Source organism: Ursus americanus, chromosome 9 (assembly GCF_024610735.1).
Source record: "Ursus americanus isolate L20-20 chromosome 9, mUrsAme1.1.p, whole genome shotgun sequence".
NCBI lineage: Eukaryota > Metazoa > Chordata > Mammalia > Carnivora > Ursidae > Ursus > Ursus americanus.
The window spans coordinates 17,009,599-17,035,337 of record NC_142135.1 but is presented as its reverse complement, the minus strand read 5'-3'; the positions used below and the strand labels follow the sequence as shown (position 1 = coordinate 17,035,337).

General features: G+C 45.5%; 1 long non-coding RNA gene and 1 other non-coding gene across 2 annotated transcripts; one reads left to right on the top strand and one right to left on the bottom strand.

Annotated features, from left to right (window-relative positions):
• Positions 1-1,993: 1,993 nt before the first annotated feature.
• LOC148109423 (uncharacterized) lies at positions 1,994-13,529 on the bottom strand. The gene is made up of 3 exons (XR_015725720.1): positions 6,405-13,529; positions 5,597-5,670; positions 1,994-3,038 (listed from the first exon to the last, which is right to left on the bottom strand). It is a non-coding gene; the product is annotated as an uncharacterized LOC148109423 (long non-coding RNA).
• A 3,958-nt stretch (positions 13,530-17,487) lies between these two features.
• Positions 17,488-17,560, top strand: TRNAE-CUC (transfer RNA glutamic acid (anticodon CUC)). The gene has a single exon. It is a non-coding gene; the product is annotated as a tRNA-Glu (tRNA).
• Positions 17,561-25,739: the final 8,179 nt, after the last annotated feature.

The window sequence follows — 25,739 nt, the reverse complement described above, 5'->3', positions numbered from 1 at the left end:
GATAAAGGAGGCAAGGCAATGGGGAAAATATAGTCTCTTCAAGAAATGATGTTGGGAAAACAGGACAGGAATATGCATAGGAATGAAACTAGACCACTATCTTAAACTACACACAAAAATTAACTCAAAATGGATTAAAGACTTGAATGTAAGACCTGAAACCATAAAACTCCTAGAAGGAAACATAGGCAGTAGGTTCTTTGACATGTCTTGATGATGATTTTTTGGATCTGACTCCAAAAGTAAGGCAACAAAAGATAAGTAAGTGGAACTACATCAAAATTAAAAGCTTTTGCACAACAAAGGAAACCATCAGCAAAATGAAAAAGCAACGCACTGAATGGTACGTTGGGGGAAAAACTTGCAAATCATATACCTGATAGGGGGTTAATATCCAAAATATATAAAGAACTCATATAATTCTCAATAAAAAAAAGAAAGAAAGAAAGAAAGAAAGAAAGAAAGAAAGAAAGAAAGAAAGAAAAGAAATCACTTAAAAAATGGGCACAGGATCTGAATCGACATTTTTCCAGAGGAGACATACAATGGCCAAGCACATGAAAAGATACTCAACATCACTAGTTATTAGGGAAATGCAAGGCAAAACCACAGTGAGAAACCTCACACCTGTTAGGATGGCTAAAATTAAAAAGACAAGAAATAATAAGTGTTCATGAGGATGTAGAGAAAAGGGAACCCTCGTGCACTGTTGGTGGGATGGAAAATTGGTGTTCACTGTGGAAAACAATATGAGGGTCCTCAAAAAGTTAAAAATAGAACTATCACATGATCCAGCAATTCCACTTCTGGGTGTTTATCCAAAGAAGACAAAACACTAATTCGAAAAGATTTATGCACCCAAATGTTCATTGCAGCATTATTTACAATTGCCAAGATATGGAAAGAACCCAAGTGTCTATCAATGGTTGAATGGATGAATAAGATGGCCATATATATATATATATATATATATATATATAATGGAATATTACTCAGCCTTAGAAAAGAATGAAACCTTGCCATTCACAAGAACATGGATGAACCTTGAGTGTATTATCCTAAGTAAAAAAAAAATCAACTAGAGAAAGACAAATACTGTATGATTTCTCTTATATAATGGAATCAAAGAAACAAAAACAAAGGCAAATGAACAAACAAAACAAAACTCATAAATACGGAAGACTGATGGTTGCCAAAAGAGAGACGGGTCAGAGGATGGACAAAATGAGGGAAAGGGGTCAATAACTGCAAATTTCCAGTTATTATAAAATAAATAACTAAATAGCTAAAGCAAAGGGCTTAAGGTGGGGCCATGTAACTGAACAGGAGTGAGGAGACCCAGGCTCTTATCTTTGGGCCTCAGCTTCCCTCTTCTCAAGGTCCTGCTGGCTCAAACATGCACAACTCCACCAACTGCATCCCTCAGAACTGCCCGCCCTTTCCTCATCCCCACCAAGCAGAGGCTTCCGCAGATCTCTCTGGTTGTCTGAATTCTAGAAAAGGCTTTGCCAGGAGCATTGGGGGATGGGGGTGAATGGAGACAGATAAGGCTTATTTATAGATCAGGACGGGCTGTGGGCTCCTCTATCAGAAGAGCAGCCAGTTGCTGAAAGGGTCATCCCGGGGGACCTGCTCCGCTCCTCTGCCAGCCCAGACCTGTCTCCACAAAGGGAGTTGGGAGAATGGCAGAATTGAAGCAAATCAAATCGCAATTGTTCTGTAATTGGTTGCCTGCCACCTCTCCCATCCCTGTCCCTTACTCTGCTCTGCTACACCAGTCTGAGCATGGCATACTGGGCTAAAAAGCGTCCCCTGCAACCCCTCTAAGCCCAAAGATCTTAGCAGGGTGAGTGAAGCCTACCACGGCCTGGCCCAGCCAGATGCTTGCATTTCTTTTTTCTATGGCTACCCTTCCCACCACACCCCACTCTCTCTGCCAGCCCCTCTGCAAGACTCACCATGGCCCAGCCTGCCTTTGCTCCTGCCCCTCCCTTGCCCAGCTGGCAGACCCAGCTCAGCTGCCCCCTTCTCTGGAGTCTGCTTCTCTGAGGACACAGGTCCTGGGGTCAAGCTTTGAATCCCAGCTCTGCCGCTTCCTACCAGGTGTCTCGAGCAAGCTCCCCTGACCCTCCTAAGCTTTGGTTTCCTCGCCCATCACATGGGATGATAACAAATAGCACATGCTTGTGGAGTTTGAGGATTGAGGACCTAACGCACGTGAAGAGCTCATCACAGGGCCTGGCACACACTAAGCACACAAGAAGCCTCACACCGTTACCGAGCTTTAACGTCACCATCGTTGTTACTTATCAGCAACTATCACTACCACCTGCTCACTAGTGCTACGGCCTGAACGTTTGTGTTCCCCCAAAATGCATATATTAAATCCTAAAGGCCAACGGGATGGTATTAGGAGGTGGGGGGCCTGGGGGAAATGATTACGTCATGGGGTGGAGCCCTCATGGGTAGGATTAGCGCCCTTACCAAAGGGGCCGTAGAGAGCTCACTAGCCCCTTCCGCCATGTTAGGACACGGCCGGGAAGCACCGTCTGTGAGGAAATTGGCCCTCACCAAACTCCGAATCTGCCAGCGCCTTGCCCTTCTAGCCTGGAACTGGAAAAAATAAATTCCTGTTGTTTACAAAGCACCCGGTTTGCGGTGTTCTGTTAACAGTAGCCCAAAGGACCAAGTCAGGCAGAATGGAGGCTTCCTCCAGTGTGTGCCTACCCACCTCGGTTAGGCTTCCCTAAAATTGGTGCTGGTTCCCTTAAAATCAGACTCTGAGATAAGGACTTGGATGCAAGGAGTTTATTTGGGAAGCAATCCAGGGAAGACAAAGGAAGAAGACAGGGCAATGAGACACGGAGAGCGAAGAGCCAATAAAGAATGTGTGAGGAGACTTACCTTTGTGGGAAATGAAGCTCGGCGTCGTGGGAGAGCCCTGAAGAAAGCGTCACCCGCATCGATTAGACGACGGTGGTATGCTGGACACCCGATACTGCCCAGTCATGGAATGTTCCTGAAAGACTGGACGGTTGCTGCAGGACATGAGTACAATGTGAGGTCAAATACCTATCCGAAAAGCCGCAGAAGTCTGCAAACTCTTTGACTCAGCGATTCCACTTCAAAGAATTTATCCTGGGTGACTAAACAGAGATGTACACCAAAATACAGCTGAAACCATTTTCGTTTCCAGAACTGTTTATAATTGTGAAAAACTGGACACAATCCAAATGTCCAAAGGGAGAGGAGATCATGAAACCGTGGCTTATCCCTGCCTTGAAATCCCTGGCAGCCACTGAAAATGATTTTATAAAAAAATATTTCGTGTCACAGAAAACTCACCATGCCATCGTTCAGTCATCTTTTTAAAAGCAGATCTATACACACGTAAACTAGTATGTAGGACATGACCTGAGAAGAGCTGCGATGTGATACGCACACACACGCGTGCACATACACACACGCATGCGTGTAGGCACATGCACGCGCATAGGCACATGCACGCGCACAGGCACATGCACGCGCACGCAAAGACCGGGAAAGATAATGACTAAACTGATGACGGTGATAATAGCCGAGTGTTTGAATTGTGTTTTGGTTTCCCTTCCCCCCTTATCTGTATTTTCTAAATGTTCGGCTGCATTCATGTGTGATAGGGCCCCTCTGACAGCTCCAGGCTGCCAACACAGAAGAGCTGCAAGAAGGTGCAGCGCCGCTCAGCTTGCTGCCTGTCCAAATAGGCTTGTATTTTTCTCTCCTATGAAATGTCCTGAGATTAGGCACCTTGGAAGACGGGCTTGCCTCCAGTCCCTAAGTAGTCCGTCTGAGCCAGGGGCATCTCTGAAAACACACAGGCTTTTGCAATGAGAAGATACAGCCCACAGACAGAAAAGGAAATTAAATGCTTTTCCCAGTAAATTTCTCCATCTCCAAATTTTAATCATTGAAATAGGGCTACCTGCTGGTTTATGTTGCTTGAGGACTGATTAAAATAGGTTGATTCTATGAAGTTACCAGTAGATTTTAACAGGGGGTGGAAATGCATTATTTACACTGGGCTTTCTAATCTCTGATCTTGAGGTCCTTTTGGTAGCATTTCATGTTCTCAGATGTTCCTTTGAGGTGGGATTCGGGGTATAAGTAAGGAAAGGAGGAGACTGTATGGAGAATCTTTACAGTCACTCAAAATATATTTTCTGATTTTTAGAGGAGGAGGAAAGCCTTCTGCCTTTCTCTGGTTTTTCTCTCTCACAATAGGATTAGAGGAATTGTCATCCCTTTTATCACTTCTAGTGCCTCAGCCTCCTCCCTCCTGTAATAGCTTTCCCCAAAGAGAAAGACAAGCTCCTGTCACTGATCAGAGCCTGCGGTGATCACTGGACTATGTTTTATGAGCTGGTGGACCTACTACGCCCTTCACATCCTGCACCCATGAACGCAGTCTTCTTCCCAATTCCTGCATCACAGGGCAGGGCCCGCTGGACCCAGTTCACCCTCCATGCCGGGCTTAGTGCCCACCCCTGGGTGTAAGCTGGCCATCCTTGCCCACACAGGTGGTTGGGTAAATGGGCTTAGAGCTAGCTTTCTAGACCCAGCCATTCTAGATTGGAGAGAACAGGGAGAAGGAAGCGCCTGAGGCCCAATCTCCTCCAGCTTTTATCAAAAGAGGCCCTCTTTGGGGGGTTTTATGGTGCTTGCAGATCATTAAGCAAGCTCGTACTTTGTTCCCCATTTGGCTACCGTTCCTTATTTATGACTTGGCCAAGAACCCATGGGGCAGCAGAGATGAGTGGGAAGATTTATTCTCATCCTAAGAGCTGAAATATGAACCGGATATGTTCCAGGTATTGTGCCAGGTCCTGAACACACACGGAAGACCCTATCATTGCTCCCAAGGAGCTCTTCGCCTGTGGGAGGAAGCAGATATGTAAGCAAATGTGTGTAATAGTAAGTACAGTCCAAGGTGAGAAATAAAGTGTAGGTGAGCACGGAGAAGAGAGCACATTCAACAGTGCTAGAGGGGATGGGAAAGAGACCGGAAGTCTCCACGGAAGAAGTGGCATTTAAGCTGTCCCTTGAAGAGAGAGAAAAAAGCAAAAGAAGGAGATTCTGGGCAGAGGGAACAGTATGCACGAAGAAAAAGCAGTGTCACTTCCAGGTGTGGTAAGGCATAGACTTTGGGGGTCATAGTGATTTTCCTATTAGTTTGTAGAAATTCTTTATAAATTAAGGCTAACATTCCCTTGTCTGGTAGTGTTGTAAATTAGAGATGTAATCTGCCACAGTATATGGAGTAGGTTATTGTGGGAAAAACTGAAGATAAGGCATTAGTTAGGAAATTGTTTGTCTACTTAAAAGCAATGCAGACTCAAAGATGAGATGCAGGAAGAAAGCATCCCAAGCGAGCTGTCCAAAGTCACACTTGGGTACACAGCAAGCATGCAAGTCAAACCAGAAGGTTAATACACTGCATTCTGATGGAGTATTCTTTGGCATACCTCATAGATGGTGCAGTCTGGAAGGGTCTCAGGTAATGAAAGGATGCCTATGGAGCTTTCAAAAGGGAAAATGCGGAGAAATTGAAAAGAAATACCTTTTTTACAGCTTCCAGTAAAGTCCTAGTCTTCCAACGGAATTCCATACACTCACATTTCAACTGAGGAAGCCCTTGGTAAACAGGAAATCAGAGTCAGTTTTTAAAAATGTACAATGTGCTGGGCCATTAACAAGGGCTTCATGAGGAAGATGACTTAATCTGGTCTTGAAGAATAAGATTTGAGTAGGTGGGTGCTATGGTCTGAATGTTTGTGTTTCTCCCAAATGCATATGTTGTAATCCCAAATGATGGTGTTAGTAGGTAAGGCTTTTGAGAAGGGCTTAATTCCTGAGGGTGCAGCCCTCCTAAATGGGATTGGCGCCTAATAAAAGGGGCTCCACAGAGCTTCCTAGCTCCTTCCACCATGTGAGGATACAACGAGAAGTGTGTGGCCTGAAGGAGAACCCTTATCCAACCATGCTAGCACCCTGACCCTGGACTTCCAGCCTCTAGAGCTGTGAGACATAAATTTCTGTTGTTTATAAGCTACCTTGTCTGTGACATTTTGTTACTGCAGCCCAAATGGACTAAGACAGTGGGCGAGAGATTGGCATAGGAATTCCAGGAGAGGATTCCTTCATGCTGCTACTAAACTTGGTCGAGGGTGACCACCTTTTCTCAGGTAAGTCCTCTTTGGTTTCAAGTAACAAAAATCAAGTCAGGGTAACTCAGTGAAAAAGGCTAAAAGTTGCACAAGAGATAAAGAGTGGGATATCTCACAAGCCATCACCTCATCACAAAACTAACTGGAGCTCTCTGAAGCCCAACTCTCAGAAAGAGATCTGATTGGCCCAACTTGTCTCACCTGATCAACTTCAGCCAATCAACTCTTGCTGAGAGTCTGGATCCCACAGGATAAACATGGCTACCTTGAGCAACTGTCAAAAAAGAGAGTCCGGGTTGGGTGGCCTGGCTGGCTCAGTTGGTAGCGCATGCCACTCTTGATCTTGGGGTCATGAGTTTGAGCTCCACATTGGACACAGGGTTTCCTTAAAAAACAAACAAATAGGGGTGCCTGGGTGGCACAGCGGTTAAGTGGCTGCCTTCGGCTCAGGGCGTGATCCTGGCGTTGCGGGATCGAGCCCCACGTCGGGCTCCTCCACTGGGAGCCTGCTTCTTCCTCTCCCATTCCCCCTGCTGTGTTCCCTCTCTCGCTGGCTGTCTCTATCTCTGTTAAATAAATAAATAAAATCTTTAAAACAAACAAACAAACAAACAAAAAATCAGAGAGGGGGACAAACCATGAGAGACTCTGGACTCCAGTTACAGAAAGGAGGGGGTGGGAGCATGTAGTAACCAGGTGATGGGTATTAAGGAGGGCACATGTTGTGATGAGCACAGGGAGTTATATGAATCACTGAACCAATGAATCACTGAACACCACACCAAAAACTGATGATGTACTATATGTTGGCTAATCAAACATAATAATAACAAACTAACAAAAAACAGTCAGTGTAAGCTGAACTATAGTCCCCAACTTCAAGGTCCTTTCATATGCTCAAGCTTCCAATAGAGCTAAAGATTCAACTGAAATCTGAACAATTAGAAGTCTTAATTCAGTGTGGAAACTAGAGCTGCCAGATTTAGCAAAGAAAAATGTAAGGTGCCCAATAAAATTTGAATATTTAACAAAAAAATTAGTATGTCCCATGTGATATTTGGGACCTACTTATACTGAAATATGCTTCACTGTTTGTCTGAAATTCAAATTTAACTGGGCATCCTGTATTTTACCTGCCAACCCTAGTGGAAAGATAGTACTTTTGCAGGACTCTGAATTCTTGACATTTCCAAAATAATAATCACATCTCTGGGAATTTAAATGCCCAAGACATATGTAAGGGTTTTCAATATGCCAAATCGAGGACACTGTGAGTGAAGCTAGCATCCTGAGAGTGAGAGGTGGACCTGCATAATTATCAGTGAGTTAAATTGCTTTGTTGCAGAGAGTCGGCTATTAAATACGCATTTCAATTTTGGAGTGGCTGGCTGAAAAACTTGAGTATCAACAGATGGGAAATCCCTCACTGCAGCCGTGACCTTTACCTGTCAGGCTAGCACACAGGACCACGTGCAAGAAGACATCATTGGACGTCCAGATGCCATTCTCCAGAGCCTTTGGACAGAGAGCGCTGGGCCCCCCTAGGCTGGACTGGGAAGGCGGAGAGCCACCATGGCTACCTAGAGGCAGATGTGGCCTCTTTGGCTTATATCGGTATTTTCAAACCTTCACTCTTCTCTCTGCATGAAGAGGACACCGTTCTTAGTGTTAAACAAACTGGGCCCTAGTCTGGCTGCTACTTCTTACAAGATACATTTGTATGAGCTGGAGCCAATCACAAAACCACTCATCTGTTAATTGGGGATAATAATATTACCCACCTTACAAGGTCATTGGGAAGGTTGATGATGCCCTGCCTACTTATGTGTCAAATTCCATGGACGCCAGTCCCTCAACTTGTCCCAATCTCCGTCCTTATTATCCGAGGCCCCAAGGCCAGTTGTTAATAATATCCTTCCAGCTGCCTTAAACTGTGTGCCTTGTCCACAATCCTACTCTGCTTATCACCAGCTTCAGAGAGCTGTTATCTCACTGTCTCTACCTCTGAGCTACCCGGCATAAATCATAACTCAGGTTATCAGATCAAATCCTGCCATCCAGCCCCAGGTGGGCTCTCCCTGTGTTCAGTAATAATATCCTTTTACTCTTCTCCAGTGGCTCAGATGTTTCATGACTACAACAGAAGCTGGGGCTTTGTTTTCCTATTGCACACATGACGAGGATGAGGAACAGAGAGGGTGAGATCTTAACCCTTGGAGTCTTGTCTAATCCCTAAGGTGAGAGATGCTTTGAGAAGAGCTGGAAAGGCAGCTATCATGAAGTGTCTTCGGTGGTGGGGGGCTCACACAGCGCTATTAAGGGACCTAGGTGGCAAAGTAGGACCAGGTGTGTGGTCGACAAGAGTAAAGTACACCAGATTGAGGTTCTTAGTCCCCTTACCCTGGAATGGAGCCACATGACCTATTCTGACCAACAGAGTGAGCGGAGACGATGTGTGTCATTCCCACACCCAAGCATTTAATTGCCCCTTGGAGCCCCTCCAGAGCCCTCTTCTCCCAGCCTACCTACAAAGAGGCTGAATGTTCTAGATGGTGCAGCTCCAGGCCAGAGGACATCCCATGAGCCTGGACTGCAGAGTTGCCACTAAATTACTCTGGATCCAGAGTGGACACTGCAATCCATGTACGTGTATGAATGTGGGGGTGTCATCAGAACAAAATTCCTCTCCCCCCAAAATTGCACAGCTTACCTTTGCTATATCCATCATGCTTTAAGATTTTTCATTTCACTTCACTTTTTTGAATGCAGGTCAACCTCACTAAAAAGATTTCCTGCTATGTGCTCTGATCTCAGACTTCTTATTCTCAATTCAGCCCCCTCTCATTCTTTCTCCCAGGCTTCCCTCTCTCTGCTGTCACAATCTGCAATTCCAGATGTTTCTGTTTGCTCAGTGCCCACTTGTCCGCTGCCCTGGGATTTCCATGAGGGCAAGGACCAGGTCTGTGTTATGCACTCCCTCACGCCAGCACCTGGCACTGAATGAACACTCCTGAAACCTTCCTAGACAGGTTTTAAAACAGGGAAAATGCAGCATTATTCACAATAGCCAATGTATGGAAACAACCTAAGTGTCTGTCAACAGACAAATGGATAGAGAGGATAACATATCCCCTGTGGATACGGGAGGGCGCTACTGTGTAATACTCCTACTTCCTCCAACGCGTTGGTTTAGTCATTAAATAAAAGAAAACCTGGAAAAACATGCTTTTCTTTAACTGCGAAGCCCTATACAAATATAAGGAAGAATTTTAAGTTCTTACTGGTTATTTGTGCTTTTCTTTTTCCTTAATTAGTATAAACACTTTTACATTCATATGAAACAGATCGAGTTGTCCATTCAGGATAATTAAGAAGTAACATTTATTTTAGAAAGACTGTGGGATGTTGTTGGAGGGATGGTATGTCTTTTCTTCCCTTCCTTCTTTTAGGAAATAATATGCAAATGCCTTTATCTTGCTAAGGTTCTTCCATACAAACTGGACTAGAAAATATCTTGCGCCTGAACGACATGGGTATGTTTAAATTGTAAATAATAACCAAGGGGAAAGACTAAGGTGAGCAAGGAAAGGACATGATTACAACTGGAACGTCACAGGGTGGGGATCCAATGCAAGCAGAGCATATATATATGGTCAGAGATGTGTTTGGGGCCCCTCCTCACCCACCGTCTCCCCCTGTGTAAACCAAACCTTTCCTTTTTGACCAACAAAGTGGGGGGGGGGTGCCCGCTTGCACTGTATGTATGCACGTTTTTGCTTGGTTGTTTGTCTGGGGTGGCGGTATTTTTTTTTTAAGATTTATTTATTTATTTTAGGAGGGGGACTCTCAAGCATACTCCCCACTGAGCGTGGAGCCTGATGCAGATTCAATCTCACGACCCTGAGATCCTGAACTGAGCTGAAATCAAGAGTTGGACGCTTAACTGACTGAGTGGGATGGGGGTATTTAATTTTATTTTTGACAGAGTAATACATGCATGTGGTATTAAAATCTAAGAGACTGTTGGTTCTATGGAAGGCTGCTCCACAGCTCTCTGGGGTTATGCTAGAGAGGACACAGACTGGCTCTGGATGACAATTCCAGAAGTGGCAGAGCTGTCAAGGGAGACAACTGTTTTCTTTGAAGTGTTCTTGAGGTAGAAGGAATCTTAACGATCATCTTATCCAACCCTGTGCACCTCTGCACTTCACAGATAAAGACATGGAGGATAACCAGAGAGGAAAACTGACTTGCCTAAAATGATAGAACTTTGACAAGCCTTTCCTGAGCATCTCGCACAAGCAAACCTTTATTCTGTCACTTGAGGTGGTTCCAAGATGAATAAAGCATGATCTCCATACTCAAGACTAATGGAGGGACATTAAATGACCTGTAACACAAGGCAGAGTGAATCAAGACTAAAAAGAAGTGCTTATGATTACTGGAAGAACTGAAAAGAATTTCTGATTGTGAAATTAGAAAGGGTTTTATGGAGAACGTGGTGTCTGAGCTGGACATCAAAGACAGAAGGATCCAGGACACATACGACCCACACTGGTCTATTTATCATGTCCCCTGCTGTCTGAGGCATCCATTTTGGAAAACAACATCAAAATACCAGCCAATAAAAACAATAACAATAATAAGGCACAAAGGGAAACTGAGAAGAAGCACAGGCTGGGAAAGGACAAGTGGAATGAAGTCTGCAGGTGATGGGAGAAAAAACACGGAGCACCTGCTGGTATATTGCTTCAATTTAAAACCTAAAAGCAAATCAGAAGGTAAGTATTTTCTGATCATACTAAAAAGGTAAAAGCAATTCTGTAAGATTACTCAACATGATTATGGTGCACTGAACTCGTGTATAAGCTCTGGGTGAGATGCCTGTTTAACTTGAGGTAAGGAGAGGGAGACCAGCTCAGGGGGAAAAGTGGAAAGAAAAACAATTTTGAACTAAATTCCCAAATGAGGGGTGGTTGAAATGCCACTGTGAGTGTGGGGACACTAAGCCCTGCCTCGGGACGAGGGTGCAGGTCAGCACGGGGACTAACAATCTGAGAAATTAACAACATGATGTCATCACCTTGAGCGATGAGTGAAGCCCCACGGTTGGCGTGAGATGAGCCAGCAAGAGTGAGGGTGAATGCAGGGTGAGAGGGAGACTGTGCCAGGACTCTGGAAAACTCTCAAGAGCAGGATATAGCAAGGGAGAGTCAGTGGTGACTTGGCTGACTGCAATTTTCTGCTATGGTGGGAGTGGAGGGCAGCTATGTGGTTTGGGGTAGACGCAAAACAAGGAATTGTTCCTAAACCTGTACTCTAGGGGCACCTGGGTGGCTCAGCCTGTTAAGCACCTGCCTTCGGCTCAGGTCATGATCCCTGGGTCCTGGGATGGAGCCCTGCATCATCGCATCATCGGGCTCCCTGCTCAGCGGGGAGTCTGCTTCTCCCTCTCCCTCTGCCGCTCCCCTTGCTTGTGCTCTCTCGCTCTCTTTTTATCTCTCAAATAAATAAATAAATAAATAAATAAATAAATAAATAAAATCTTAAAAACAAAAATAAACCAACCTGAACTCCGGGTTGCTGTATCCTACTGCAAGCAGGAATGGGTATAGAACGATTTGATTTGGGGGCAGACCCTGCATAGCAGGACACTCCAAAGGCTGAAGGGGGAAATCTCTCAGGCAGCTCTGGGCAGGTAATATGCCCTAGGACAGCTAAGAAGCTTCATTAAGAGCTTCACTCCCTACAGCAGCCCCAACCACACACACATACCTCCACCAGCACCGCCACCTAGAAATGAAACATTAATTAGGGGACCCAACATCACAGTTTACACCGCTGTCTTAGCATAATGATTGATGGAGTCCCCTTTCACTCCCCAAAGCTTGCCAGTTTGGAAAACAAACTAGTGATAGCAAGGGTTAAGGATGGTGGGGACAGCGAGTAGGTGTGACTATGAAGGGGAAGCAAGAGGGAGATCACTGTGGTGATGGGATAGTTCTATACCTTGATTTTGGAGGTGGTTAAACAAATCTGCACCTGTGATAAATGATATACACACATTGTATCAATGTCAAGTTCCTGCTCACCATAGTGACATAAGATGTAATCACTGGTGAAAACTGGGTGGAGGGTACAAGGGTCCTCTCTGTAGTATCTTTGCAATTTCTTGTGAGTCTATAATTATTTCAAAATTAAAGGATTTTTGTTGTTGTCCTTTTAATGCTCTGGCAGCATTCACTAAGTGATCGAGCAGGCACTTTGCAGAACTGAGATTGTGCAGCCGGCAATTGCTGGGATCCGTACAGTTGCTAATAGGAACATAAATCGCAGCTGCTACAGGCGTAGTGCTGGGGGAGACTCAGGTCTTTGAAGTTGGAAATTACAAGACAGGAAGACCAAGAATTCTCTGTAACTCTTTCATTAGCTGTTACAAGAAAGTAACTGTTCCAGCATGAATCAGCAGAGATAGATATAACACGTGGAAATGTACCAGTGGACGACCCAGAACCAGCTCAAAGACAGCAGAGACCAGGGAGACCCAGGACAGCAGCCTTTCTTCTGGTATCCCCTGGCCACACACTTCATTGTTGTTCAGGAAGCAGAGAATTAATAGTTAAGCCCCGACCCGCATCGTAGGACAGCTGTAAATACAGTTTGGTAAATCGTTTGTAGTTTACTCCATATCTTGACTTCTGTCGTTCTCAACTGCTCAGTTTTTCTTTTCAGGACCGCAAGGTAAAGGAATCCATGAGACGTTTGGCTTGTATATATATATCACTTCCACTTATTGAGTGTCATATGTTTACACCATTCACGTGTCATTTCAATCTTCCCACAAACTTACCAAGTGGATATTATGATTCCCCCCACTTTGTGTCTGAGAAAACTGGGACCCCAAGAGGTTAAGTAACTTACCCAATACCACACGGATCATAAGGGGCAGGCCAGGATTCAAGACCAGGTCACTTCAACTCCAGACTGATGTCATCCCCACCTTGCTCCACCGCCTCTCCTGGGATGAGTGAGGCAGGGGCAGCGAGAGTTACAGTGTCACCTGAGGTAGACCCTGCTGCCATCAGTCACAATCTCATTGCTACAGTGGACAGACCAGGAAATGCACCCCTTGGAGAACGACATCCGAGCCTGCCCCGTGCTCCATCTACCCCCACCTCCCCCAAAGTCAGGAGGAGCGAGGACCCCGCGGTTCCTTCCATCCTTCCCTTTTTTCCCTGGAGGTCTGGGTGAAGAAGAGAACCCTCCACTTACATCAGGAGCCATGTGCTAATAATATTAGCTCTTTGCTCAGAGAGCCCCTGGGCTCCTTGCAGACCCACCCATTCTGTCTCCCCACCCCTGGACTGCAGGTACTTTGGGTTTGACACATTAAACTAGGCCCTCATGAGATGGCCGGATGTCCTCGGCAGCCTTGAATACAGAACAGAATCTAGGAAAGTCAACCACGGTGTCTCTTTCACTGCATCCTTGATGTAAATGGCATCGTCACATTAAGAGAAGAGAAGGAAGAATTTTCCTGGCCTGAGAACATCTCCAGCAAGGGATCCACTGGGAAAAGCCTGCAAAATCTACTCTCACAGTGAAATCTGAGGATACCCAGCCAAGTCGTTGGACTGGAAATTCTGAAGCCAAGGAAGGAGAGAAACCAGCCGAGACAGCTGACATCTTGACCATTTGGCTCTGCAAACACCACCAAGGATTCTGTCTCCTGTTCATGTGACTCCGATGGGCAAATCCAGTCTCCGGGTCAGACCAGGAGAGGGTCAGGGTGAGGTTAAGCAGCTCTGAGATCTCTCGGCCTTTCTCCTCAGACATGGTCACAGAAGAAAGAGAAGCACTAGGAACAATTAGTGGCCTAATAAAATATACTTAGAAACTAGCAGCTGCAATTTCTCACATTTACCTGCAGGCCTGGGATAGTTAATAACTGATACGCACACATTTCATTGCAACTTCATGACAGCCACACTGATCAGTGGAATGATGTCCCCATTTTACAGGTGGGTAAACTGAAGCTCAGAGACACCAACCAGTTTGTCCCACTGACAATCAGCGTACAGCCAGGATTTGCACCCAGGCAAACTAACTCCTGAGCGCACACCTTTCATGGCTTTTATTCTGTCTCCTATGCGGATGATAGTGGGGGGTGCTGGGGGAGTAAGCAGAACTAGACCCCAGGGTTGCCCCGCTCTACTGTTCTTACCTACTCAAAGTATCCGTATGGGTGGTTACTTGGGTGTGGCCCACACACGTGTGTGCACAAAAGCATACAGCTGGGCGGTGAGCCCACGCCCCCTCCCAAACACACACACACACACACACACACACACACACACACACACACACCCCTTGCTTTGAATGTCTGCCTCGTGTGTGTGTATCTTTACAATTTCTTCTTTGGGGACTATAAGCTCAGGGGTTTGGAAAACCCAGAGGGAAGCTGAGGGAAGATCTCAGTCCCAGCCAGATCAGGGCCTTGCCCTGGCCTCCCCTGACCCCACCTTCTCTGTGGCAGTGTGATACCGGGAAAGTTACAACCACCACACTCAAAATCAATAAGTGGTCAGCTTTCCAGTCAGGTGCCCAGTAAGTTCTGTAGGACCTGGGCTTGGAACAAGTGAGGCAAAACCATCACTGAAATACAAACCTCGGGTCTTATTTGTAAAAAATAAAACTCTAAGAGGAACCGGGGGTGTGGCAGGTGATGCAGATGACAGAAAGGAGAAGGGAAGAGTCTTAGAGAAAGGAGCTGGTGAGAGGAGAGAAGCCCCAGGTGGGAGGAAGCCACATATTCCAGGAAGGAGGACTGGGGCACCCCGGGAACAGCAACCTGGAAGGAAACCAGCCACAAAGACCAAACCTGCTCAAGATGGCAGCTGGGAGCCAGCCTTCACGGGGTTGGGTTCAAGGTCTCATCTTAGGACCCTGTGCAAAGGTTTCTTAAGCAGGCAAAGAAGGTTGCTCAGCTTGAGACATGAGTCTCAACGGTGCAGTGTCATTGGGTCCAAACCCTGGGCTCCTCGGCAATAGCCTGATAAGAAGAGGTCAGATGGGAGACCTTGCAAGGACCACCCCTTTTGGCCTTAGAGTCTGGGGAAGTCTGGGGAAGGAGCTTGGACCTAGGCCCCAGTGACTTTGCAGGGGGTCTGATCTGGGCAGTATTGAGATAATAATAATATTAGTAGTAGTAATAATCGAGTTTAATCACAATAAACAAAGACTCTTTGCGAGGTTAGAATGTGCCAGTTACTGCTCTGAACACACATATGGTAACCCACTGACTACATCTACTAAACAGAGATAATGGACTTGTGATACTCATCACATGTTAGAAACATTATCAAGATGATACATGTGAAACTGATGATAAGGTCGATAATGCTAGTACTAATACCAGTGATGGTGATGGCAGCTGGAGGTGAACGAGGGAGGTGATGCTGATGGAGAGGTGGTGTTCCTACTGGTGATGGTAGACGCATTATAGAGCAGTGGGTAAAGATACAGATTTGGAGTTTCACAGAGACCTGGGTGCAAATTCCAGCTCCATGCTTACTCATAATATGATCTGAGGCAATTAACGTCAACGAGCCTCAGTTTTCCTCATCTGCAAAATGGGAATAATATTTCCTTCAGGGTGTTATTGAGAAGAGAAAAATGCATGTCAGTTTGTTAGCACAGTCTCTGCTATGGCACAGTGACTGCTATGGAGGAGAGAGGGATGGCAAGAGCACCAACAATGGCGAAGATATCCCAATAGATATCAAAAGCTTCTCCCCAGCGGAGGGGGAGCTGACTCCTGATCACACTCTCCACAGCTCTTCCAGCAGAGACAACCTTAGGAGCCTTTACTTCGAGAGGATGTTTTTAATTTGGCTACGTTCAGCGTTCAGTCCCAAGTATGCAGGAAGGCCTTCCACGCTCACCACATTGCAGGCGCCACTCACTTAACCATTAACTGAGCTGGCTCTCACTAAGCTGGGAAACAGACAAAGGTTATCTCTGCAGTTGTTACGTCACCTTCTCACCCCTGGCCCTGGCACCGTGTGCCCTGAGGCTGACCCCTGGTCTGCTGGGACGCAACTGCCTTGCCCCATCTCCTTCCCCCTACCAGACCTACATCCTCACTGCTTTAACCCTTCTGTATCTAGCCAGTATCTGTCATTTGAGGTTCTGTTACCTCAAAGTTAAGGATAATAATAATAATAGCAAACGCTTGCCTGTATTGTGGGCTTGCTGTGATGCATGGATTGGTTTATTTACTCCTCACAAGCACCCAGTGAGCTGGGTAAGAATCATTTGCCCCATTTTATAGGTGAGGAGACTGAGGTTCAAAAGGCGAAGTCACTTTTCCTAGGTCACGCAGCTTATAAATTGCAGAGCACGTACTTTATTTGAGGTATGTTTGATCTTGGATCCCAGGCGGATTCTACCATACGATGCTGCCTGCCCTTCAAAGACTGAATCTGCAGGAGTGAGAGTTAATTGAAGAGCCAGGATGGAGGGGTGGTGTGTGGGGAGGGAGTGAGGGGGGAGAATGCACTTGGCTGATTCTCAGATCCCCCTAGGAAGGGAGCTCTCCTCCACCAGCTTCTCTCTAGACATTGACCCAGCATAACCATGGTCCAATTGTCGTGGTCAGTGTGAATCTTAGAAATGATGCGTCATGCCTTCTGAAAAGACAGACGTTAGAGGAAAAAAAAAATTGTGGCATGCCCTTTATCTCAGCAGTTCCACTTCAAGAATTTTATCCTTCAGACATACTTGCACATGTGTGAATTGACATATTTACAAAGTTACTCATTGTTTGTAATAGCAAAAAATTTGGAAGCAACCCAAATGTCTGTCATGGGGGAATGGTTAAAGAAATTGTGGAATGTGCATATGATGAAATACTCCACTGCCATAAAAAAATTTTTTTTAAGAATAAAGCTCTATCTGCAGGGATATGGAAAGAATATGTCAGAATACGTAGGATAGGAATCTCTACAACATATTGCTAAGTAAAAAAAAGTAGTCACAGTATGTCGGTTATGCTGCCATTATGCCAAATATGGGAAAGGAGAAGGATAAATACAGATGTTTTCCTGGATATGCATACGTGGCCTCTAAAAGGGTATATAAGAAATGGGTGCCATCGGTTGCTTTCAGAAAGGGATCTTGGTGGCTGCGACACAGAGGTGGGACAAAGACTTTTTGCTCCATCCCATTTTCATACCTTCTGAATTTAAGCACCTTCACCAAAATTAATTTATCTATATAGAGTGCCTGGCTGGCTCAGTCGGTAGAGCATGTGACTCTCGATCTCAGGGTCATGAGTTCAAGCCCCATGTTGGGTGTGGAGCCTACTTAAAAAATATATATCTATGTAAATATACACACACATGAATAACCATAAAGGAATGTTCGTGGTACATTAATAACATCACTGGACATGGCATCAGAGACCTTGAATTTGACTATTGTTTCTGTCACCTTGGAAAAGCGACTTGATGTTTCTGAATCCAGATTTCCTCAGTTATAAGGCTGAGGGTGGGGGTAGCGATAACTACTTCCCAGGGATGATGGAGAGGATTAGGAGGCAAAGTGTATTTGCTTATTATTCACTCTCCAGATATTTGTAGAGCACTTACTCCGGGTCAGGCCCTGAGCTCACACTACATATTAACAAGGTGTGTCCAGCAGTGAGGCTCCCCCTTCATGCATCATGGGGTTACAGTCTAGCGGGGGAGAAGGACATGAAATCAATACAGAGCTATGCAGTCGCCTGTTGTCATAAATACTGCAGCAGTGGCGAACCGGCTCTGCGAGGCAGAATCCCGCTGGGGTTACAGAAGGCCTTCCCGACACAGGGACACTTAAGCTCAGACCCACAAGCATCTGCTCTGCCAACAGAGGAGGGAGGGCCATTGCAGGTGAGAGGTCTGAGCCAGAAATAAACTTGGAGAGTTCAAGGAACCAAAAGACAATCAAAATGACTGGGAGCAGCGAGCTGGAGGGGAGAGCTGGAGGCATGGGGGGGGGGGGGATGAAAACACCCTGAGCCTCCAGGAACCATGGGAAGGGCCATGGGTATGTTCCAGAAGCAGGGGGAAGGCGCTGTGGGCCCACCTAAGGCAGTGTGGCAGGGCAGAGCAAGGCACAGGCTCAGACAACGGCTTCCAGTCCTGGCTCTCCTACTTTCTGGCTGGATGCCCTGGGGCAGCCCTATGCTTCTCAATAAGGAGGCACATAGTGCCCCTGGTACAGTGTATGAGGTTCAAGTGCATCCCGGGGGAGCTCTTAGCTTGGTGCCTGGTGCCTCTTACACACTCAACAGAGGGCTATGCAGCGGCAGCAGCCATAATGGCAGTCGTAGTGCATTTCTGAAAAATCCTGCTAGAGCGAGGCTGGCCAAACAATGGCCCCTGGACCAAATCCAGCCCACCTCCTATTTCTGTGCTGTGCACGAGGGAAGAATGGTTTTAACATTTTTAGGGGTGCCTGGCTGGCTCAGTCCAAAGAGCATGTGACTCTTGATCTTTGGGGTTGTGAGTTTGAGCCTCACATTGGGTGTGGACATGACTTAAATAAATAAATAAGTAAACTTAAAAAAAAAAAGAGAAAGGAAAGAATGGTTTTAGCATTTTCAAATTGCCTTAAAAAACAAAGAGGAAAAAGGAGAATATTTCCTGATGCATGAAAATTTAATGAAATTTACATTTCAGCAGCCACAAATAAAGTTTTATTGAGACAAAGCCGCCCGCATTCATTTATGTATCCTCTAAGGCCGTTTCTATGCTCTAATAGGAGAATTCAGCCGTTGAAACAAACTTGTGGCCTGCGAAGCCTAAGATATTTGCCATTTGGCCCTCTACAGAGAAATTCTGCCAACCTCTGCTCTAGAGAATAGATTGGAGACGACCAACAATACAAGAAGCAAGACTGGTTAGGAGGCCCTCATAGAGTCCGAGCAAGAAACAATAGTGAAAATGGAGAGACAGAGTGTGTAGACATGTTTTTGGAAACTAGCAAGGGCTCACAAATATTGGGCTTTTCCGTATTTCCTACATTGGACATGGCTGCAACCGCATCTATCCGTAGGACTGAGCTCCAAAATGCTGTAATCCCAGGCCACTTGATGACAGAGAGGATGATTCCAGACTCCGGTGACTGACAAGCTGATGGCATCACAGATATGTAATGTAGGCATCCTCTGAGCAAGCCCAGTGCTGGGCTGTATAAATAGAAGCCAGCGGTCATCGGGAAGTATTCCTGGGGCTGAGGTCATCCTCCCTTTACACTGTCATGGCTGACCCCATATGAGGTCTGGGTCCACACCCGTGCCCTACAACCAGCTTGAGTCAGGAGAACATGGCGGCATTGAAAGGGGAGCCAGAATGTTGGCTAGAAGGCAACACCTGTGAGAAAGGCAAAGCAACTGGGATTATCCAATAATGGTAGATACCATGTCTTAGCATCCACCATGCCCCACAGTGGCTGCAAGCTCTTTATATGAGTTGATTCGTTTAGTCCTGAATCCCCATTAATTACATGGTCACTACCACCCTACCTCCATGTCACAGATGAGGACAAAGAGACAGAAGGGTAACTTGCCCAAGGCAGTACAGCTAGTAAGTGGCGGAGTCAGGATGCCATTCCCAGAGAACTGGGTCAAGAGCTCCTGTTCTTAACCACTATGCTTCATTACCTCTCTGCTCTGGGAGACATGAAGACTGCGAGTCATTTAGGAGCAACATTTAGGCCCCTTTGGTTATTTCCCCTCACAACTCCCAGGGATTGGAATACTTTGTCTACCAGACAGCATTTATTATGTAATGATCACTTCCTTGTTTTCTTGAAGTCATGTGTGGCTAGCAATCCTTGTTCTCAGCATGCAATGCCCACGCTCCCCGCAACACACACACACACACACACACACACACACACACACAATGCAGTCTCATCAAGGACAGATTAGATTTCCAAAGGGCTTTTCTACAGCCTGCAGGTAACTCTCAAAGTACCCACGTCACCGCCCATGGGTTCCAGACAAAGGACTACTACCGTCTGGATACACAGCTCAGGCCCTGTCCAGCTCTCCCTGGCATATTGCCATTTAAAACCCAGCTGAGTGGTATGGGCATAATTTTCTGCATAAGAAACAGAAATTAGACATACCGTCAACAACAATAATACTTCTAACTGCCACTTATTAAGTGCTACGTGCCTTCAATTTAACCCTCTCAACAACCAGTAGATCAAAGGCGCTTGGTGAGTATTGTTAGCCCTATCATTCACGAAGGATACAGAGGGTCAAAGAGCTGTCCTTGCCGCATGAACCTCAGAGACGAAACGTTGGAGACAGTATTCGCACTCAGGACTGCCTGCCTCTGAACCCCGCTCCTCACCACGAGGCCACAGCAACTCCTCTAAGGAATTAAGGAATATCCCAGAAGCAGCCCAGGTCAGTAGATATCTATTGATCACATACTATGTACCTGGTACTGTAGGAAGCCTTAGAGACCCAATACAACAGAAATGGTCCCTGCCTAATAACATATAGAGTTCAATGAATACAACCATGGAGTTTATTCATTCAACAAACATTTGTTGAGAGTCTATATGGCAGATCCAGACCCAATTCCAAGTGTTTGAAGATGAAGCAGTGAACCAAAAAAGGCAGTGATTTCTATACTCGTAATGTGAGGATATTTCAAAACAATGTAATTGAGCATTTTCGACAGGCAGGAGGTAAGTTGGAAGGAGAAACGAGAGTCCTACACTTGGCCCCAGTTGGGATGTGCTTTCCCAGCCCTCCTGGGAGCCATCCAGCTGTTGGTGGGAAGTCTGGCTTGCTGAGGGGGCAGTCACCCACCCCGGCACTAATCAGAGTCACATCCCAGGAGCAGGTCAGAGAAGCACTGGCTGCTTTATCCCCAGTTGTGGTGAATCCCTGGAGCTCCCCAGTTATCAGTTATCAGAAGAGATGTTAGGAAGTTCTCACAAGTGCTCCAAAGAAGATGAGTTTTGATCCACTTTCCTTTAAAGAGTATTCTTTCATTAAAGAGTAACTATGTCGATGTGCTGAGCGTAGCATAAGGTATAGAGTTGTTGAATCACTATGTTGTATGCTTGAAATTAATGTAACATTGTGTGTCAACTATATTTCAATTAAAAAAAACCAACCCACCACCACCACTCTGTCACAGGGAAGGGGGAGCAAAAGGTTCCAACCACAATGGAATCAAACGAAATTAATTACAGTGAAATAACAGAAAAATCTCCAAATACTTGAAAACTTAAAAAAAAAATTAAATACAGAACTTGAACAAAATTAAAATTTTTGCTCTGTGAAAGACCATGTCAAAAGTATAAGAAAAAGCTACAGAGTCAGAGAAAATATTTGCAAACCATATATCCAACACAGGAGTGCTATTCAGAGCATATAAAGACTTCTCAAAACTCAACAGTATAAAAACAAACAATCTAATTAGAAAACAGGCAAGAGACACAATGAGACGTTCACGGAAGACGAGATACAGATGGCAAATAAGCACATCAAAAGATGTTCAATATCGTTAGCCATTAGGGAGATGCAAATTAAAGCCACAATGAGATACCGCTACACACCCATCAGAAACGCTAAAATTAAAAAAATGTTTACAACCCCAAATGCTGATAAAGATGCAGAGAAACTGGATCACTCAGACATTGCTAGGGGAATTAGAATAAACTGGTACAGCCACTCAAGAAAACAGTTCACAGTTTCTTTCAAAACTATAAGTGCATTCATCCTAGGACCCACAATCGCACTCCTGGGCATTTACCCCGGATGAACGAAGTCTTAGGTTTATACCAAAACCTGTATACAAATGTTTGTAGCATCTTTATTCAGAATAGCCAGAAACTGGAAAAGTCAGATGTCCTTCGACATGTCAACGGTCAAATAAACTGCAACACATCCGTATCAAAGAATACGATTCAAGAATAAAAACAAATTATTGATACATGTAACAACCTGCTGGACTCTCCAAAGAATTATTCGGAGTGGAAAAACCCCAGTCCTAAAAGGTCATATACAGTACACTTCCACTGATGGAAGATCCCGAAATGGCAAAATTAGAGGAACAGTGAGCAGATTGATGGTTGCCAAGGAAGAGAATTGGGTATGGATATACAAGGGCAACAGGAGGGACCCTTTGCCTGTGAATCTATAATTATCTCAAAATAAAAATCTTAATTAAAGAAATAATTACAACATAAAAAACTAAACTTCAAATTTCATAGACCAAAAAAAAAAAAAATTTTTTTTTAAAGACCGCAGGGAAAAAAAAAGCTAGTAAAACCCAGTAATAAGTAATAGTAATAAGGCCTGTACTAATGTTGTACCAATATCAGCTCCTTCATTGTGAAAAATGTACCAGGGTCCCTGGGGAAGCTGGGTGAAGAGTACACGAGATCTTCCTATACAATTTTTGCAACTTCTTGGGAATCTTAAACTATTTCAAAATAAAAAAGTTCTAATTTTTTAAAAACCACTTAATATTCTTATTTTCTTGCCTCTGATCAATTCTTGAAGGACCACAGACCAATATAGGTCCTGATGCCTGTGTGTCCATGGGATCACAATATAGATACACCCACAACCCTGGAAAGAACACTTTCTTTGTGTGTGACCTGCACATCAGTTATAAATCAGAAATCTCAACTCAGGCATACAAGACTCACAAGTCTCTTTCGTTTCTATAATGCGATTTCATTTGTATTTTGAGCTCCCGTTCAGCCAGTGTGGCAGAAATCATCTCAGGCAATTCAGCTCCTGGGGAGATGGCCCAAGTTTTAGGAAACATCCATAAAGTCTGACATCAATGTGAGGTGAGGTGAAGGGGGCGGGGGTAGGGGAGAAGCACCTTCTTACCTGCGGAGTCTTCTGTGCACACTGCCATCTTCTAGGGATCCATCATCCATCATCCCCGAGTTACTTGGTCCACACAGGTCCCCAACCCGTGGGGTCCATCTGGTGGGCTTCTTGCCCCCAACACCACCATCTATACCACCTGTATTAAGCTCCTATGGCTGCTGTAACAGATTACTACAAACTTAGTGGCTCAGAACGACCCAGGAGTATTATGTTACAGGCGTGGAGGTCAGGAGTCTGGAAGGGGGGTGATGGGGCTAACATCAAGGTGTTGGCGGGCTACATTCTTTTGTGGAGGCTCTGGGGGAGATTCCATTTTCTTGCTTCTTCTTCCTTCTGGAGGCTGCCTGCATTCCTCGGCTTGTAGCTAAAAGGCTCTGACCTTTAGCTTCCATTGTCACATCGCCTCTGACTCCAACCCTTTGCCTCCCTCGTACAAAGACCCTCGAAATGACATTAGGCCCACCCCAATGTATAGGCACAAAGAAAAGGCCACGTGAGCACACCGTGACATGGCAGCTTCCCACAAGCCAAGGAAGGAGGCCTCAGGGTGAAATCGATGTGGCTGGCACCTTGGTCTTGGACTCCTGGTCCCCAGAACAGGGAGAAATGAAGGTCTGTTGTTGAAGCCTCCCAGTCTGTGGTATTTAGTTATGGAAGCCAGAAGAGACTAAGAGACTAAGGGAGTCTGCTGGTTGTGTGAGCTGTTGATCCAGAACCCAGCATCAGGATGAAGGCGGTGTTGTGAGGGACACCCCTACCCATGCTAAAATCAGAACTAAGGAGACTTGGACCCTCAGGAGCAGTGCCCCTGAGAGGAAGTGTGGAGCTGGGCCACACGTGTCCAGAGACTGAGAGGCAGAAGCAGAAGGTTTTTACCCATAACCCCTCCTCATGGAAACTAGGAATGAGGAGATGCCTTCCCTCCCCCGTCGCTTGTGACTACCCAAAGTGCATGTTCCCATTCACGTATTCATTCAGCATTTACTCAGCATCTGTCCTTTATCAGTCTTCTCCTGCTGTGTAAGAAACCACCATAAACTGAGCAGCATAAAATAACACAAATTCATGATTGCACAACTTGTAGGTCAGAAGTCCGGACATGGAACCATTGGCTTTTCTGCTCAGGGTCTCAATGGGTACAAACAGGGTGTGGACCAGAACTGCAGTTCTGGTCTGGAATCTCAGGGTGTTCCTCCAAGGTCCATGGTTATTGACGGAATTCATTTCCTTGTGGTCATAGGACTGAGGTCTCTGTTGTCTTGTTACCGGTCAGCCAGGGATCACTCTCAGCTCCTAGAGGTGGCTCTCAAGTCCTTGCCACACGGAACCTTCCATTCAGCCACGGAGCACCTCCCTTGTATAAAATCCCTCTCCTGTTTGAATGTCTCTGACTTCTTCTTCAACCAGCCAGAAAAACCTGTCTGCTTCTAAAGGGCTCACATGGGACACCTGGGTGGCTCAGTCAGTTAAGTGGCTGCCTTCAGCTCAGGTCATGATCCCAGGGTCTTGGGATGGAGCCCCACATCGGGCTCCTTGCTCAGCAGGGAGCCTGCTTCTCCCTCTGCCTGCTCTGCCTGCTGCTCCCCCTGCTTGTACCTCTCTCTCTCTGACAAATAAATAAAATCTTTTAAAAAAATTAAATAAAGGCTCATATGATTAGATAGAGCCTATCCAGATAATCTTCATAATCTCCAGAGTTTAAGGTCAACTGATTTGTGACTTTAATTACATTTGCAATATAATTTCACAGCGGTACCTAGCTTAGTGTTTGAGCAACCAGGGGCTGGCAATCTTGGGGCCATGTCAGAGTTCTACCTACCACAAATTCTGCGTTAGGCAAGACATGAGGACAGAGAAGCCTGGCATAATACGCCTCCATGAGGGATTTACAGGGGACATGGCAAATACAAAGAAGGGACCCGATTACAAAGCAATACTTTTAATTCAAGGAAAAGACAAATGTTCTATGGGACTTCAGAACAGGCTGGTGTCACTCTCTTGGGAAGAGTTGGTTTCCCAAAGGAAGTGACAATTGCTTTGAGTCTTGAAGCATAGGAAGAGGGAAGGCATTCCAGGTGGAGAATGCTCCATTTACAAAGATGGAAAAGACCAGAACAAATCTGGGGAGTGACAAGTAACCCAGTGCTGTTGAGTCTTCAGAGGACAAGGTTAGAAGAGGCAGAAGACTGCGCTGGAAAAGGTGGTTGGGACCCATTTGTGCCAGAGGACCCATGCCATCCTAGAGAAGCAACCGCAGATCAGAAGAAGGGAAATGACCTAGCAAGATCTGTGCTTTTGGTGACAGCAGCAATAATGAGGGCAGAAATTGGAGCCAGGAGAATGAGTCAGTTTGTGTGTGCAGCATTTTGAGTTCCTCAGACTAACCCTATGCTTCCAGAGGGAACAATATTATAACTGATAGATCCATGAGAGGCACACAGGTGTCAGCACTACGAGACATGTGTCGCTGGAAGCATGTGTGGGACATGAGATGGTTTTAACTGATGCATGGACACTGCAGTAAATAGCTCTGACTCAGAGAGAAAGTTGCTCCTTTCCAGTCCTCTTTCCATTCTTTCAATTAGCTCAAGGAAAAGTTCTCAGTTTGGAGGTAG